Below are 17,432 nucleotides of genomic sequence, written 5' to 3'. Positions count from 1 at the left end.
GCCGTGTCAATATGTTACAAGTTATCATATGTATTTTAGCTCGATTCTACAAATTAATACTTTGTAGCGTAATGTCTTACGCCTATTTGCTACAATGGAAGTTGTGGCTCGCCGCCTCCTCCTTGTGCATTTCTTTGCACTCTCTTTCTGGTAACTATTGTCTGGTGGCCCGAGTAAATCGACCTCCTGAGGTAGACTCACTAACTCTGGCCATCATGTCCTTTTAAATGCTGTTTTTACTGTAGACGACCAGCTCGACTTCTGAAGATGGTCTGTGTGTTGGTGTATGACGTTTTCGTGGACACTGGAATTCCCATGCTGTCCTTGTGAAATCGTACCGCCTTGTACCAGGGCAGCATAAGTTTGTGGCTACCCTGAGGGTCGTGCATTCCCAGTGTGCACGGTGCAAACAGGGAAAGTTTACCCTATCTGTAATAGGGCCCCAGGAGCTGTGGAATCCCAGTCTTGGTGCTGCAACTTTAGGTCAAGCCTACAGTAGCGCATGCGCTGTTGCTCAACATTTAGTAAGGGGCTTTTGGAAGTGTTACCCTGGCCTAAAGCTTGCATGCATGTGGCCTAAAGCTTGTGTGCATGTGCGCGTGAATGCGCGCATTCACAGCCGCCATCTGTCTTTTTTTATTATCTCTTCTTCCGCATCGCTGGCTCGCTCTGCCTCTGTCTTGCTCGCCCTTCCACCTCCACAGAGAGCGTCTCGCAGCCCTTATTGTCACCTCTGCATATTTAAGTTTTACATTTCATAAGAACACATTCCCAAGAGGGTGTTAAACACTCGTCTTCTAGTTAAGTAACTAATCCAGTCTCTAGATCCATCTCTAGATCTCCAAATGTCTCCTTCGACCTGCATGACAGTCTTGCTGTGATCGGAGACCGTTCCGCCTCCATACCCTCACTTCAATCTTCACAGTCCATATCCCAAAACTTTCATTGGTCATCCAATTTGTTATTCACGCCCTTTTTGCCATGGCACAGCTCACCACAAATCAACGTATCAATTCTGCACCCTCCTCTATCTCTTTCACACTTGCTTCTGAGGGTTCGCTTAAATCAGATAGCATTTCCGCCCATGCGGCCAAATCACCTTCCAATTTCACACGTTTCTACTTCTTCCGCCATAGCCCACTCTAACATGTCTCTAAGCCGGACTGTTTATTTTGAGGGAACCGTCCCCAACTACTTAATAGCAATGCAGCTTTTTTCAAGTAGTAGGCACAGTAAAAAACATTCTAAACGAAATGTACAATATCAATCTACTCCCTCCTGCCAGTGCGAGGAGCGTTATCAGCATCTGTGAGGTTGTTGGCTACTTTGAGAAGCTGGCCCATAAATACCTCCTGTGCCATTGCAGAGATCTTTGCAGATTGTAAGTATCACCCTGTGCCAAGCGCGATGGACTCAATAGCATCTTCTGGCGTAATGAACTGAAGTCCGAGATATTCATCTTGAAGCATTTTGCAGCCTCCATCCTTCCATTTTTTGTACTGACATCGCGCCAGCTATCCTCAACAGCTTCGTTATTCACACCCTTTTTGCCATGGCACAGCTCACCACAAATCAACGTCTGCAGTCTCCTTCACCCCTGGTCTCCAACTCTGCGTTGTTTTGATTCCAGACCCTTTGTGTTTAGCTGTCATGGCAAGTAATTTCATAGAATTTAAGCCACTTCCTCCCAGGTAGGGAATTCATAATTTTACCCTTCACCTAATTTTGAGCATACTTTGAAAGAATACTAAAGTTTCTGAAGGGACGGAGCGGCTTTATTAATTAGGTGACCGGGCTGCCTCCCCTTGAAGCTCAGCTCTGCCCTGCGTTGGCCCACAGTCAATAATTGTTGTCTCTCCCAGGCCATAAGCGTTTCATCACTTACAGGCCTGGGCCTTGAAACCTGTGTCTGCTGGAAAGGTTACATTTAATGTGTTGTTCGTAAAGCCCACTCAAATAGTCCTATTGTGAAATTCGTGCATTCTTCATTTTTTTTAAATGTAATCTCTGTCACCCTCCTTGTAATGCTTGAGCACTGATCAGTCCCCTTTGTGGGTTAGGATGCTGAAATTGTGCACTTTTTTCTGAAATTGTACACTTTTTTGTAGTCCGCTCTCTTAGCAGTTGCCTGTACTTGTGGTGAATGGTGACTCCAACTGATAAGTTATGGGCAGTTGGTTTCAACCTGTGGAGCAGATGTTGTACTCTTGAGGGATGTTGTTTGCTTGCGTAGCTCTAGTAAGTTCCAATAGATCAGATTGTGCCTCATCATGGGAGTCCGGTCAAGTTGGGCTGGGCAGTAGTTTTGTTTCCGGTCCAATTAATTAAGAGGCATGGAGACAGAGAAAGAAAGTCTTTTGGGGTGACTTCCTGCTGCTTTTCCATATTCAGATCGTCTCTACCCACAACACAAAATAAATCAAGTACCAGTGTGTATGCATTCCCAAGGACATTGCTTGTGGAGCAGCTCTTGAGTGACAACCTAAAGAGGAAGAACCCTGGTGCCTTGAGGGGGACAGAAGCCTCCAGACACAGAGGATGCGATGGTTTGGACTCATGGCCTGATATGATACAGGATATTCAGGGAACTTTGGGGTGGAGATCACAGACTAAGGGAATAATAGGTGACTAACACACTCAAGCACACAAAGTAGAGAAATACATAGGCCTGAAGATCAGGTGAGGAGACCTGTGAGTTGCAGTGGAATATGTGTGTCTAGTGGTGCGCCTGTGGCCAATGCTACGGACTCCATGAGTTTCGAAAGCTTAATTTATCAGAGATTTGTCCCAAAATTACTCCCGATACTAAGCACCGTTTCATGAAAGGTCATTATCATCAAATGTGGTCCACTGTTTCTTTCGGTGCCCGGGCCTAATTGTGCTCCCAGTCCGACCCTGGCGCACAGGGATGTGGTGTCTCTAGGACACTTCTGTAATATGACCACAGGAATCCATTCCATGCCCTGCTTTCATGCTCTCACAGATATTTAGAGAAAAAAGACGTTTTGCAGGATGCCTGTTCATGTGCTGTGACTGTGCCTGAAATGAAATGAAATGAAGGTGTAAGCAGTAGTACCAAAATATTGTAAGGTTGAGTGATCGTTAACAGTTTGCCTAGCTAGTCTGCAGAATGTGTGTTTACATATTTTGTTGTGTGACAGATGGTTCAGACGATAGCTGTCCCCGAGAATACTTTGCTTATAATATGTATTGACTCCTATTACTTACCTAATCGACGTGCTGTAATTTGCACACGTTTTACTTAGGAGTTTTATTACCTTATCAGTACCACTACCACCCGTATGCAGCAGAAAACTGGCAATTGTAGAACTGTTCCTTGTACTCTGGAATTCGCACTCTTCCTTATCTGCTCTTTTTCTGTATACGTGCGTAGTAATTCCATTCGAAAGTTAGATCCTTAATGTTAGATGAAGATTAGTGAAATTAAACTGTTGTATTGCAGCGCCAATAATTTCCAATTTGCGGTGATAGCGCCACCATGTGGCTGGTACTGGAATTTTACTAAATATGTTTTATTGCCGAATACTTTGCGTGCCAAACCCTTTTTAGGTCTCGCCTGTCGATGCGCATGCGCATCGAGCAAGGCGAGAGTATTGGCACTTATCCGCTCTTTATCCACACTGCAAGGAATCGTGGCGATTCCTTGCAGTGCCCGTGACTTTTAAGCTCAATGCGCATGCGCATTGAGCTTAAAAGCGCGTGCACGTCCGTCTTTGTTTACCCGCTCCGCCCCCTCCCCTTCCCGCCCCAACCAGGCTCTTGTAGGGCGACGCTTCACCAGCGCTTCCCTCCCACTCGCTCACTTCCCTTCTCTCCCGCCCCCCACCCGACTTGAAATTTCATTCGGCCGCGCTGCGTTACTCCTCCCCTTCCCGCCCCAACCAGGCTCTTGTAGGGCGACGCTTCACCAGCGCTTCCCTCCCACTCGCTCACTTCCCTTCTCTCCCGCCCCCCACCCGACTTGAAATTTCATTCGGCCGCTCTGCGTTACTTTTACGTCAACATGGCTTCTAGTTTGTGCTCTCCCTTGTTTCACTGCTGTCTGTGCCTGCCCTGCTCCTCGCAGCTGCCCCGGACGTTGATGACTGGTCTCCGGGAACACTGGATGTGTGAGCTCTATCAGCGCGGCACCCTTTCACAAGCGCCGTGTGGCTATGCTTTATTAACGCCCTAACAGCCAGCGTTATTTTTCTAAACTTGTCTTGTAGTATGCCAAACATGACTCTTCAGGCAAAGTTAACACTTTCTGCGTTATAACGGCGGGCCAGAGAGAAGGCTGCGCTGCTTGGCTCAGACCAGGGGGGCACTGCTGTCTGTGCCTGCCCTGCTCCTCGCAGCTGCCCCGGACGTTGATGACTGGTCTCCGGGAACACTGGATGTGTGAGCTCTATCAGCGCGGCACCCTTTCACAAGCGCCGTGTGGCTATGCTTTCATTGTTGTGTGTTTTCCCTGCTGACTCTCTGCTCCCGCTCCCACTGCCCCCTACCTCTTCCCTTTCTGTCAGTCACCGGGCTTCAGCTTGTTGTTTAAGAGAGGCCGGTGCATTCTCGACATTACCAGTTTGTGGAAATAAATTAAACAAATGAGGCAAAACACATATTCGCAATTAATTGTACATCTCAGTAACATAGGCAATACGATCATCTTTGCGCCCGTTTCACAAACGCTCAGCTGGTTTTGCTTTGATATAGGGTAGGGAGTGCTTTGTTATTAGGCCTCATTTTGTCCATCCATGTTTTTGATCTTCTAAGCGTTTTGTGGCAGTTTGTAACAAATGCATTTACTGAGAGCCATGACGTTTCTGAACCTAACCACTGAATAACCGTACTGGAGGGGAACCTGCTATAGTGTTTTAAAATTGTATTTGTTATCTAGTGGGTGTTTCTGGGTGTATCATGTACGTCTGCTTTTCGTGGGAGATGTTTATCTATGTGCTTTAAACTATCCCTGGCTTAACAGAAATTGGGGGGGGAGGGGGCAATGCATGCAGACAGAATTTAGAGGGTTTTGATAAGGGCATGTAGTAAGTCCTTCCACGCATTCCTCGCAGATATGTGGTACTTGGTATCATGTTCTGTTTTGTATGAGGGAGACTTATTACCATGTTCCACTCCTTAAAGTACTATAAAGCTGCCTCTCAGAAGAGGAGGCCCCATTTCCCACGTGTGAGCGCAAACAGCTGCTGACCCTCTTGGGCTGAGGACGTTGAACAACCTGTCCCGTGGGATGCCTTCATCGTCCTCCAACGGCACATAAGAGGCTGCAATTGACCGGGGTCCCCACTTTTGGGACGCCCATGTCACCCTCAACCCCTCACCCTCACTCACCCTCAACCCCTCAAACTCACCCTCACTCACCCTCAACCCCTCACCCACCCTCACCCTCACTCACCCTGACCATCACTCACCCTCAACCCCTCACTCACCCTCAACTTCTCTCACCCTCACTCTCACTCCTCCTCACTCACCCTCAACCCCTCACCCTCACTCACCCTCAACCCCTCACCCTCACTCACCCTCAACACCTCACCCTCAACCCCTCACCCTCAACCCCTCACCCTCAACCCCTCACCCTCACTCACTCACCCTCAACCCCTCACCCTCAACACCTCACTCTCACTCATCCTCACTCAACCACCCTCAACCTCACTCACCCTCAACCCCTCACCCTCAACCCCTCACCCTCACTCACGCTCAACCCCTCACCCTCAAACCCTCAACCTCACTCACCCACCCTCAACCCCTCACCCTCACTCACTCACCCTCAACCCCTCACCCACTCACCCTCACTCACCCTCAACGCCTCCCCCTCAACTCCTCACCCTCACTCACCCTCACTCACCCTCAACCCCTCACTCACCCTCAACACCTCACCCTCAACACCTCACCCACCCTCACCCTCACTCACCCTGACCATCACTCACCCTCAACCCCTCACTCACCCTCAACCCTTCACTCACCCTCAACCCCTCACTCACCCTCACTCTCACTCATCCTCACTCACCCTCAACACCTCACTCACCCTCACTCACCCTCACTCACCCTCACCCTCAACGCCTCACCCTCAACGCCTCACCCTCAACCCCTCACTCACCCTCAACCCCTCACACTCACTCACACTCACTCACCCTCAACCCCTCACCCTCACTCACTCACCCTCAACACCTCACCCTCAACTCCTCACTCACCCTCACTCTCACTCATCCTCACTCAACCACCCTCAACCTCACTCACCCTCAACCCCTCACCCTCAACCCCTCACCCTCAACACCTCACCCTCAACACCTCACCCTCAACCCCTCACCCTCAACCCCTCACCCTCAACCCCTCACCCTCACTCACTCACCCTCAACCCCTCACTCACTCTCACTCACTCTCACTCACCCTCACTCACCCTCACTCACCCTCACCCCCCACAGCCCCTCACCCTCACACACACCCTCACCCTCACACCCCTCACCCTCACACCCCTCATCCTCACTCACCCTCACTCACCCTCAACGCCTCACCCTCAACCCCTCACCCTCAACACCTCACTCACACTCACTCTCAATCATCCTCACTCAACAACTATCAACATCACTCACCCTCAACCCCTCACCCTCAACACCTCACCCTCACTCACTCACGCTCAATGCTCACCCTCAAACACTCAACCTCACTCACCCACCCTCAACGCCTCACCATCACTCACTCACCCTCAACACCTCACCCTCACTCACTCACCCTCACTCACCTTCAACGCCTCCCCTTCAACTCCACACCCTCACTCACCCTCACTCACCCTCAACCCCTCAATCACCCTCAACACCTCACCCACCCTCACCCTCACCCACCCTCACCCTCACTCACCCTGACCATCACTCACCCTCAACCCCTCACTCACCCTCAACCCCTCACTCACCCTCAACCCCTGACTCACCATCACTCTCACTCATCCTCACTCACCCTCAACCCCTCACCCTCACTCACCCTCAACCCCTCACCCTCAACCCCTCACTCACCCTCACTCTCACTCCTCACTCCCCCTCACCCTCACTCACCCTCAACCCCTCACCCTCACTCACCCTCAACCCCTCACCCTCACTCACCCTCACTCACCCTCAACCCCTCACCCTCAACCCCTCACTCACCCTCACCCTCACTCACCCTCACTCACCCTCACCCTCACTCACCCTCACCCTCACTCACCCTCAACCCCTCACCCTCACTCTCACTCACCCTCACTCACCCTCACTCACCCTCAACCCCTCACTCACCCTCACTCTCACTCATCCTCACTCACCCTCAACCCCTCACCCTCACCCTCACTCACCCTCAACCCCTCACCCTAACTCACCCTCACCCTCACTCACCCTCAACCCCTCACTCACCCTCACTCACCCTCAACCCCTCAACATCAACCCCTCATCCTCACTCACCCTCACCCTCACTCACCCTCACCCTCACTCACCCTCACTCACCCTCACCCTCACTAACCCTCACCCTCACTCACCCTCACTCACCCTCACCCTCACTCACCCTCACCCTCACTCACCCTCACCCTCACTCACCCTCACCCTCACTCACTCTCACCCTTACTCACCCTTACTCTCACTCACCCTCACTCACCCTCACTCTCACTCACCCTCAACCCCTCACCCTCACTCACCCTCAACCCCTCACTCACCCTCACCCACCCTCACCCTCAACCCCTCACCCTCACACAGTGCAATAGGTCTCGGAGCATTTGAGTTAGAGCTTTTAGAAATGTTTATGGCTTTTTTTTTTAATTCTTTAGCATTGGCTACAGGAAACAAAAATGCTAAAGATTTACAAAAAAAACCATAAACAATTCTAAAAGCACTAACTCTAATGCTGCGAGACCTATTGCATTTCCAATGCTTGTTTCCCCTTTCAGAACAATCCAACGCTTTGTATTATATTGCAACATTTATCTAGCACTCACCTCCCCCTACATGGAACGTTGAAGCACTTCCCTTCTTGGGTAGCATGTCAGGTGTGTGGTTGGAGGCAGTGCTTTAAATGGGCCGGTGCTGTCTACTTCTGAGTATCAGCACTTTTGAGGTCGAGCCTGGGTGGCGCATGCGCTGCTCTGCAAGGCATGCTGTATTGAGATATGGCATTGAAGCGCCACCCATTTCCCCGCCCATCTTTTCAATTGGCTTCCCTTACTGTCCTTGCACTATCATTGCTTTTTATTTGTGATTAGGCTAGTCGTCCCTCCTAGGTACCGCCTTGTACCCGGGCAGCACAAGTTTGTGGCTACCCTGAGGGTTGCGCATTCTTCATAATAGGGCGCACTTTCCCTGTGTGCACGGTGCAAACAGGGAAAGTTTACCCTATCTGTAATAGGGTCCCAGGAGCTGTGGAATCCCAGTCTTAGTGCAGCAACTGTTAAAAATATTGAGAGCAGCCTCTGTAATCCAATGAGCTGAGCTGTGTTGTTTACTCCCCATGACATCGGTTTTCAGGGTGGAAAAAGTCTCTGCCCTTAACCCCCCCCCCCTCCTCAAAAATGCTGAAAACTCCTACTGCGTCAACTCGAGAGCTGTTAGATGTAGTTAGCTGAGGTGTGTCCTACAATTCCATTAATTTGCTTATTCACTATAATCTGTGCTGGAGTAACCAAGTGTAGTCTGTATAAATGGAGGCCCTTTTAAGTTTGGCATCGGGGGTCCTATTTATTTCTTTTTTAGGTCTCGCTGGCAAGATTTAATGAGAGTAAGTTTCAATAGCCAGGTTAAGACCCACCCCCTCATTTCCATTGGCTGGCATCACCGTTCATGCTAAACAGTGACCAGCCATTAGAAAAGAGGTCCCAGTGAGGTACTCTTTTCTCTTTTAGCCCCTTGACTTACGTGTGTGGTAAAAGCTTTCTTATCTTCTTTAAGGGGCAAAACAGATGGCCCCATAAGGAAGATAATAAACCTTTTACCACACACGTAAGTCAGGCCAAGCCCGTCCAAGTGGGACGGCTCTCACTGACTGCATTATAAACGTACAGCCGTATGTGCGGCACGGACTCTGCACCAAAGCGCTTTCAGAGCCTTTTCCAGGCGCATCTACCATTTCCGCCTTTGGATTCCCTTGAAGTGTGTTTGGTTGTGTTGCTTTGGCCAAACCTCTCGATTAATAGTGGTTATCAATCTTTGTTTTATAATTGTATCTTTTCCTTGATAGATTGCTTCATATGTCAACTTGTAAAAATACCAATGAAACAAATAGGAAGGCATTGCGGTTACCTCTGCGGCTCCTCTGTTTTCAATGCCACCACAGGCTAGGAGTCCCTCCCCGCTGCAAGTTACACCGTCTTCCCCACGATTCATGCCGCCTTCACCCCCCGGGCTCAGAGTGCCCCCGTGTTATTAGGGGCCCGACCACGGCTCCGGGGGCCACCCGTACGCGCAACGCAAGCACCTTGGGCCCTCTGGGGCCATTGAACTCCAACATATTGAAATACACTTTACACAAGTTTAGTCTGATAAGTGTCAATAACTGAATGTGGAGAGATTGGGGATTTCAACCTGTGAACCTCCTCTCCCCCTTGCAAAAGGAAAGTGAAAACACCACTAACGTAAACTGTATAAAAAGTACTTAACTAGCACTACAGAGCCTCGGGCCCCAGACACAAAGGTGGAGATGTCACACGCGAGTCCCAGTGCGCCCTCCCGTGCTGCGGACACGGTTTGATATTTCACTGGGGGTTGCTGCACCCCCGCCCCGGCCCAACTTGAGGCCTTAGGCAGTGGGATACAATTGTGGGTTTGTATGAACGGGTCACAACAAAGGGGAGCGCGGCGGCTCCGCATATCCTGAAGTGTCAGGATAAGTATGTGAATGAAGAATGATGGTTATTCCGAAGAAAGATCCTCCTGGAACATTATCTGAGGCTTTCAAGCGGCAGTGCCTAAAGTGGGCGCGCCCCGTCTAGGCCCGCCCTGCCGGGTAATTGGTGACTGCACACTGCTTATCTCCTTACAGCCCCCCCCTCTCATTACACAGGCTCACTTTCACTTTGTCTGCACGAGGGTTAGAGGGAAGTCTATTTGCTGCTGCTGCCGAAAGGTGAATTAATGGCTGCTGGGGGGCTGCAAGGGAGGGGTGGGGGTGCAGAGCACAGGGCTCGAGCCCCCCGCCCCCACCCTTAGCGCTCCATCAGGTTGCTATTTCACCTGGAGAATGGGTCTCAGGCTCTTGCTACCGGCAGAGGTCTACTGTGCTGGCTCGAATCATATGGCTGCATACGTTCTTTACAAGCACGACCGAGCTGAAGGGGTGGGAGTCTGGATACCGGTGACGGAATGCGACGGCCTGAGTGTTGCTGTGAGGAGGGCGCAGGAGGGGCGCCGGGCTGGTGGCGCCTCCTTTTAGAAGTAGGATCCCTCGCTGGCCATGGAACTGCTTACTGGCGGCGCTGGAGGAACGCGGGGCCTTAAGCGGGCGAGAGCGGCGGGAGCTGGAAACGGCAAGTGGGGGCCTACTACTGGAGCGGTTGCTACATACTCTGTCTGAAGGAGCGGGACACCTACCCGGAGCTTTGGGCCGTGCTTGAGAACACCGAGCCCAGGGCCCTGAGAAGGCTGCAGCAGGAGGAGGAGCAGGAAGAAAGGGATAGATGTGAGTGAAAAGTGTGGGTGACACTTGGAGTGTTGACACCAGGGAGAAGTTAAGGTGATGGGTGTGAAGTGAGGGAGGTGTTATGCTGGGTGATTGAGGAGGTAGCTAGGGGGATAAAGATGAAGAGTTGTGGGGCAATAGGACAAATAGAATGATTGATAATGGGATAAGGTAATGGGGATACTGATGAAAGCATGAGGGCCCGCGTGAGTGGCATTGAGAGATGAGGGCTTTGGTCTTGAGCACACAGCAGAATGTACACTGTTATGCACCATGCATGCTTTGAGGTGACTGCATTAATACTGCACATTCACAATAATACTTGTCAGTCTTATTTATCTATGACGTCTCAATCCTAACAGGATCCTATACTTTGTTCTTCCTATGACGACCAGATCGTGTGTGTGTGTGTGTGTGTGTGCGTGTGTGTGCGTGCGTGTGTGCGTGTGTGTGTGTGTGTGTGTGTGTGTGTGTGTGTGTGTAGCTCTGTGTGTTGTGTGTGTGTGTGTGTGTATGTGTCTGTGTGTGTGGCTCTGTGTGTGTGGTTCTGTGTGTGTGTGTGGTTCTGTGTGTGTGTGTGTGTGTGTGTGTGTGGCTCTGTGTGTGTGTGGCTCTGTGTGTGTGTGTGTGGCTCTGTGTGTCTGTGTGTGTGTGTGGCTCTGTGTGTCTGTGTGTGTGTGTGGCTCTGTGTGTGTGTAAATGCAATAGGTCTCACATTTGCGAGAGATTAAGCTATTGGCATTGTAAATGACAATGCCATTTATTTATGTGTTTTCAAAACCAACCCGTTAATAAAACGTTTGTCATTTACAATGCCAATAGCTCTAACTTTTTCGAAGGCAAGACCTATTGCATTGTAATTGCTTGTTGTTTCATGTTGTCCTATAGTTCACTAGTACCAGGAGCCCTTTAGGTGCTTTACATTCAACTGTAACCATAGACTTAACAGTTCAATATCAAAAGGCAAAAACACAGTATTTGAAATATTACCAGTGTTGTTCTCGCACGTCTGCCCTGCTGTCCTGTGGATGAAGAGCTTGCGTCTCTGAGCCCCCTGATCCTACCCCCTACCATGTTGGACACCCGGCTTCCCCGGCAAATGTTTTTAGCCACACTAGCCGGGATCTACCTGTGTGCCTTTGGGACGCTGTACGTACAGGTCCCTGGTGAGAAGCACCTATGAGAATTGGCTCTGAACAAGATCATTAATCGAAGGAGCATAGAGTGTGTAGACAGTTGTAGGAAGAGGAAAGGGAGGCAGAAAGGGCAAAGTATTCCGTTGGCCAGTTGGTGGAAGTCACGCTTTTATGTAGCAAATCTGTACATAATCACACCAAGAAAAGCATGTTTTGGGACAGTTCTTTTTTTGTTTTTCCACATTCCATTGAAATATTTACTTTTTTTCACCAAGTTGTTATGTTTTCATGTGTGTACCACAAGTACATTTTCCGTGTTGTTTGGACTCCTTTTGTTGGGGAACTGTAAAAACCAACACTCAGTTGTATCTTATGTTAGCATGAAATTAGAAGAGAGTATGTTCAATGTAGGAGAGTAGGGTCTGCTTCCTATGTTTACCCCCACTTTTTACTGTGAATCTCTGTTTTTCGACTTTAGTGTGGCTCTGGACCTGCTAATCAGGCCACAGCCCAGCTGTTCTCTCTCTAAATTGATACCATGTACTTTAGGTACATACCAGATTGGTTTCTGGGTCACCCTTGTGAGCCCCTGTATAGTGTACCATAGGTACCCAGGGCATAGGTGCACCCTGGGCCTAGCAGGTGATGTAGCATGTATTGTGCCACCCCTGGTTAGCCTTCTAAACTGACACCACAGGTCTGTTCTTACGGTGGTGTAATCACCCCTTACTTAGATAGATATAGTACACCTATATCTATATACATATGTAGACACATATACAGCTATAAGCCACTCCTAAGGCAGACCTCGACAATCCTGGAGGTAGAGTGCTTGGTTTTATGTGAGAGGGTGCCCTAGCATGAGCTGAGCCCCTCTGCAGCTTTCGGAACCATCTCCTTATAGCTGTTCTATGATATAGCCATACCATATACTATTAAGTGCATTATAATCCTTGCGGTTAATGCTAACTTTGGTTTGGCTTTATCAAAACATGTCATGTAAGGTGTCAAACACTTTGGAATACTACCCCCCTCCCCCCACACCAGTTCTGGTGGTGGGGGTAGCATTCCACCCTTCTAGAGGGAGAAGACATTTAGTTACTGGCTTACCCGGTTAAAGTTAAACAGAGCCTCAGCATCACAAAATGGATGCTGCTGCCACAGACACAAGTCTGCCCTCCTGCTGTTGGACGAAACTCCGGCAGGGGACTCCTGGACAATAGGTTTCCTGTCCAGGGAGGTGCCAACACCTCCCCAGACAGGCTCTTGTGTATTGGGGCAGGGAGGGCTGCATTCAGTGAATGCTTTCCAGACATTGCATGGAACACACTAGGTGCTCCATGCATTTCCCAGTTCAAACCGGTTGCTGGGGCACTCAGCCCCAGCTCTGGTGCGAAACTTGACAAAGGGGAAGGGGTGTAACCACCCCCTCCCCAGGTCCACCCATAGGAGGGACCTTAGAGTTAGTCCAACCCCTAAACTTACTATAAGTATAGAACCCCAGTCCCCAGGACTTTAGATTATCCTGGACGAAACTCTGCAACATATATCCTGGACCTTCGACATTCCATTTCGACTGGAAGATGGAAGAAATCTCCCTTGTGGTCAAGGAGTGACTACCCTGTTCAAACGGGCACCAACAGCATCTTTACCGGTCTGCATTTTTGATGCTCCCGCCGGATCCCGAAGAATCTGCGACACAGGGCACGGACTTCCAGACATCGCGGACCCTGACCTTCGCTCACAGCAAAGCTGAGACCTGTGGCGGACACGAGAGACGTGGGACCGGAACTCCTGGACATCCTGCATTTTGCTACCTGCACCGACGTCCCGAGGTATCCCGAAGTTGTGCATTGTGGTACTTGAAGCCCCAGCCCCGAGCACCTTTTGTACCGAAGCTCAGAGACCCACACCCCACAAGTGTCCCGTGAGCCCGCTTTATGCATTTCAGCTTGACGCGTCTTCGCAGTTTCTAGTCCATTGGCTAGTGAGCCCCCAAGAAGACAATCCTTTGCTTCAACTTGCTTTCCTGGTTGCTCCAGGCTTGCTCAGCTTCCCTGCAAAGGAGAAGAGCCTCAGACCTTGCTGGTCTGCACCAAAGCCAATCTCGACATCTTGCGTGGATTGCGTTTGCCAAGGCTTGTTGGGTCCAATCCAGATACCGACACCGCAGTCAACTAGATCCTTTGTGGAACAGCTCGAATCCAGCTCCTGGTCGTCGTCGACGCCTCCTGGTCCTCGTGGCTGAAGAGACAAGCTTCACCTTTTCACCTGGAATCACCCGACATCTGGTGGCATCTTCCTATCGCCGCCCTGGTCACTGGCTAGTGGCCCAGACTCTGTCTCCTCTGCTTTCAGGTTCTTCACATCTCCACTCCACCCTTGGATCCACCCGGACACTTTTCCTCTGGTCGCCTGCAGCACATCTTCCCATCTCTCCATTGGAATAGACGACGAAACCCGACACCAAAAGACACCTATGCACCCGCTCCGTGGGTGAGGTAACACGAGTACTCTGGTAGTCTTGAGGGTATTGGTCCTCCAAATGTCTAAGTCTAAAAGGGTTCTATCGTAGTTATCCTAGAAGTGGCCTTAAACTGTAAATGTGTAACTTGTTCGTTTCCCATAGAAAGTCAATGGTAACCCGCGGCTGTGTTTAGACACTGCACGCGTCTCCCGTGGGCCTCCTATATCCTAACACTTGGTTGTTCCTAGGAGCCCCAGCGATTCTACAGGCCCTTAGCATACTTTCTATTTCTCATGTGGTTCTTATACCACTATTTTAGTATATGGTTTGTGAGGCCCCTAGGGCAAAACATATACTGTGCCATTTATTGTATGCGAATTAAGTTCCTTGTGATGTACTATTACCTCTGACCTCATAAAGAGTCCAGAGGGGTTGTGTTTAGAATAAATACATATATATTTGATATATACCTTGTGTAGTGTGCTTTCATTTGGTACTCGAGATTATAATTGGTAAAACAACTAGCTTAATTCGCTCTCTGAAGTCTTAGCCTGAAGACTGCTTGCCACTGCTACCCCTAGGATAGCTTTCTATAAGGTTGACTTTACAACCACCATCAATAAGGGTCGATTGGCCTGGTGCCAGGTACCCCCTAGAACTAGTGGACATCATATACCAGGCCAACTTCTCACATTCAATCTATCCGTTTAGAAGTGATTGTGTAGATTAGTATGAAGGTAAATTGCGTTTGATCCTTGGAGATCATTGTAGTCCTTGCTTTTATGGGTCACTGGAGAAGTGCAGAGGTTTTTCCTCTATTGGGTGTGGGCGATAGTCCTTTACTCCGTTAGTGCAGATGTTGTTCATCTATGCGTAACACATTTAGTGGTGGGTAGAGATTAGTAGAGAGTATGTTCAATCTATCCGTTTAGAAGTGATTCTGACGCTATACCCTGCTGATTGTGAACATTTGTTACGTCTCCGCCATCCTTACCAAGCACTTGGGAATAAGTGACCTGAATTTGCTGCTTTTTGTACAGTGGTCTCCGAGATATAATATCTTGGTATCCCGTTGATTGCCGCCCAGGTCAGGCCAGTTTTCAGTGGCCTTTGTTATTAAAAAGTACTTAAGCAATGCTTGTTGCAAGTAGGGCTGCTGTCCTTGAAGAAACTGGAACTTCGTACTCACTGGCTTGCCATGTCCTTTCATTTATTGCGCAGCTGCCTGGCTGCCAAAGGCTTATTGAGGACATGTCAATAGCTGATCTGGAAGCAACTCTGCCGATTGCTTCCATTGGCTTTTTGTTGCTTTCTATTCTGTGCTTTTATTTGTTTTAGTCTGTCCAACTAGTCTTTCCCCCTCCATGAATCATAGACCCCTACCTTCATTTTATAAGGAGAGAGAGGTCCCACACCCGGACTCGGCTCAGGGCGAGCCTTGCACAGTCTGGGCTGCACCTTGATGGTTAGTCACATACCTACATTCACTTCTGAGCGGCTGTAAGATGTCCCGAGTTTGAGAGGAGCTTCTAGGCGCTTACATTCCGATCCTTTATACCGGCTTCGCTGGCCGAGGCTAGAGCAAGCCTTCCCAAGTTACCAACCCCTCGCCTGGCCTGGGGGAGCGATAACCACCCACTCTCTCTCTCATCCAGAGCCCTTATAATTGGCCCGGAGGAATTCAAGTACAACGTTGTACCAGCAGACCTGGAAATGCTAATTAGCATATGGGCCCCCAGAATCCTCTGCGCACAATGTATCCTTTTTATGAGGCTCACGAGTCATAGAGTACAGGTCAGAGTATTCCTGCTCGCAGTCAGAATCATTGTCCGTGTCTTTGGGTGACGTGTGTAGGCGACCTTTGCTCTCTCTAGGTGTCCTGAGTTTCATCTCCCGAGGGTACCTCGAATGACCTTTGTTTCTTTAGCTTTGCGCAGTGGCAGTATCGTAGCCAATGAGGTCTAACCGAGGCGCGATTATTGCTTATTGAAAACTTTACCCAATACCCCGCTGTGGCGACTTGAAATATAGTCGCCATTGCAATTTTTGACAGTCTCCACGGAGGCTGATATTCATTGTTTAAAATAGAGAATAGACAAAACATTAAGTTTCTTCAGCGATTACTAATATTATAGTAGTATTTTAGGAGTTATTCATATGTTTTTAAGTCAGGCTTCTACAAATTAATACTATGTAGCGTAATGCATTATTTACACCTCTTTGTTAGACTTCTAGACGGAATTTGAGGCTCTCCACCGTCTCCTCGGGGAAAGGAGACCCCCACCACCCCCACCCCTCAACCAGGGGAGGGGCGCACCCCCTCCTTTGGGCAACAGGAGCCTCCTCCAGCGCAGCCACCAGCACCTGACGCCCCGGTAGCTGAGCGCCTCTGACCGACCCCGGGGTTGCTGCAGACCCCGGTGAGTGATCGTCCAGGAGACGGTCTGTGCAGGAGCAGCACGCTGGTTCCTGCAGCCAGCTCTCTCTCTCCAGCCCCTCCCATCGCCTCCTTGCACAATGCACCCCCTCCCCAGACTCAAAACACTGTGCTCTTTACCTTTGGTGATAATCGGGTCCCCCTCCCCGGCTCCCCCTCAGTACCCTCTATTAATCTCCCCCCCTATCAGTGCTCTCGTTCCTGCCGCTCGCCCGCTGACCCTGTTTAATGTGCTCACATAAATCCTCTTTTCTAAGGGCAACATGTTGGGGTGCACGGTCTGTAATCACTCTACCCCACCCTCCCTCCCGTGCACCCACACCTGCAGCTTTAACCCCCTTCCTCCGGCCTCCTCTGCTAGAACGGGGTCCCTGCGCTTTGCCTGGTGCAGGAGACCGGATTCCCACGTGTGCCCCAGCCTTTTGCCCCCCCCCTGTTCGCTTGTGCATGTTGGAAATGTCTTTTCCTTGCGCTCTCTTTCTGTTAGGTTGAATTATGGAGCTATGTTTCTGATGTTTGCTTTCCTGGGTCAGGATTGGTTGGGGGCTCGGGTAAATCGGTCTCCTGGGGTAGACTTACTAACTCTGACCATCATGTCCTTTTTAAATGATGTTTTTATTGTAGACTACCCGGGGGGTTGGGGGGGTGTTGTTCGTCTTTATTTCCTAAATCGTCAAGCAGCAGTTAGTGAGGTTGACAAATGGTGGAATTGCCTTTTCATTTTCCCTTGTTCAACTCGTGGGTGAGTTCG

General features: G+C 49.8%; 1 protein-coding gene and 1 non-coding gene across 2 annotated transcripts in view; both read left to right on the top strand.

The window, feature by feature from the left end:
- HADH (hydroxyacyl-CoA dehydrogenase) overlaps positions 1 to 17,432 on the top strand; it is a 307,472-nt gene that overhangs the window by 208,806 nt on the left and 81,234 nt on the right. The window lies entirely within an intron of this gene.
- LOC147728125 (U4 spliceosomal RNA) lies at positions 16,170 to 16,309 on the top strand. The gene has a single exon (XR_015309740.1). It is a non-coding gene; the product is annotated as a U4 spliceosomal RNA (small nuclear RNA).

Source organism: Lissotriton vulgaris, chromosome 3_1 (assembly GCF_964263255.1).
Source record: "Lissotriton vulgaris chromosome 3_1, aLisVul1.2, whole genome shotgun sequence".
In the NCBI taxonomy this organism is placed as follows: Eukaryota; Metazoa; Chordata; class Amphibia; order Caudata; family Salamandridae; genus Lissotriton; species Lissotriton vulgaris.
Note: the sequence above shows the minus strand (reverse complement) of the source record. Positions and strands in the feature narration are given on the sequence as shown.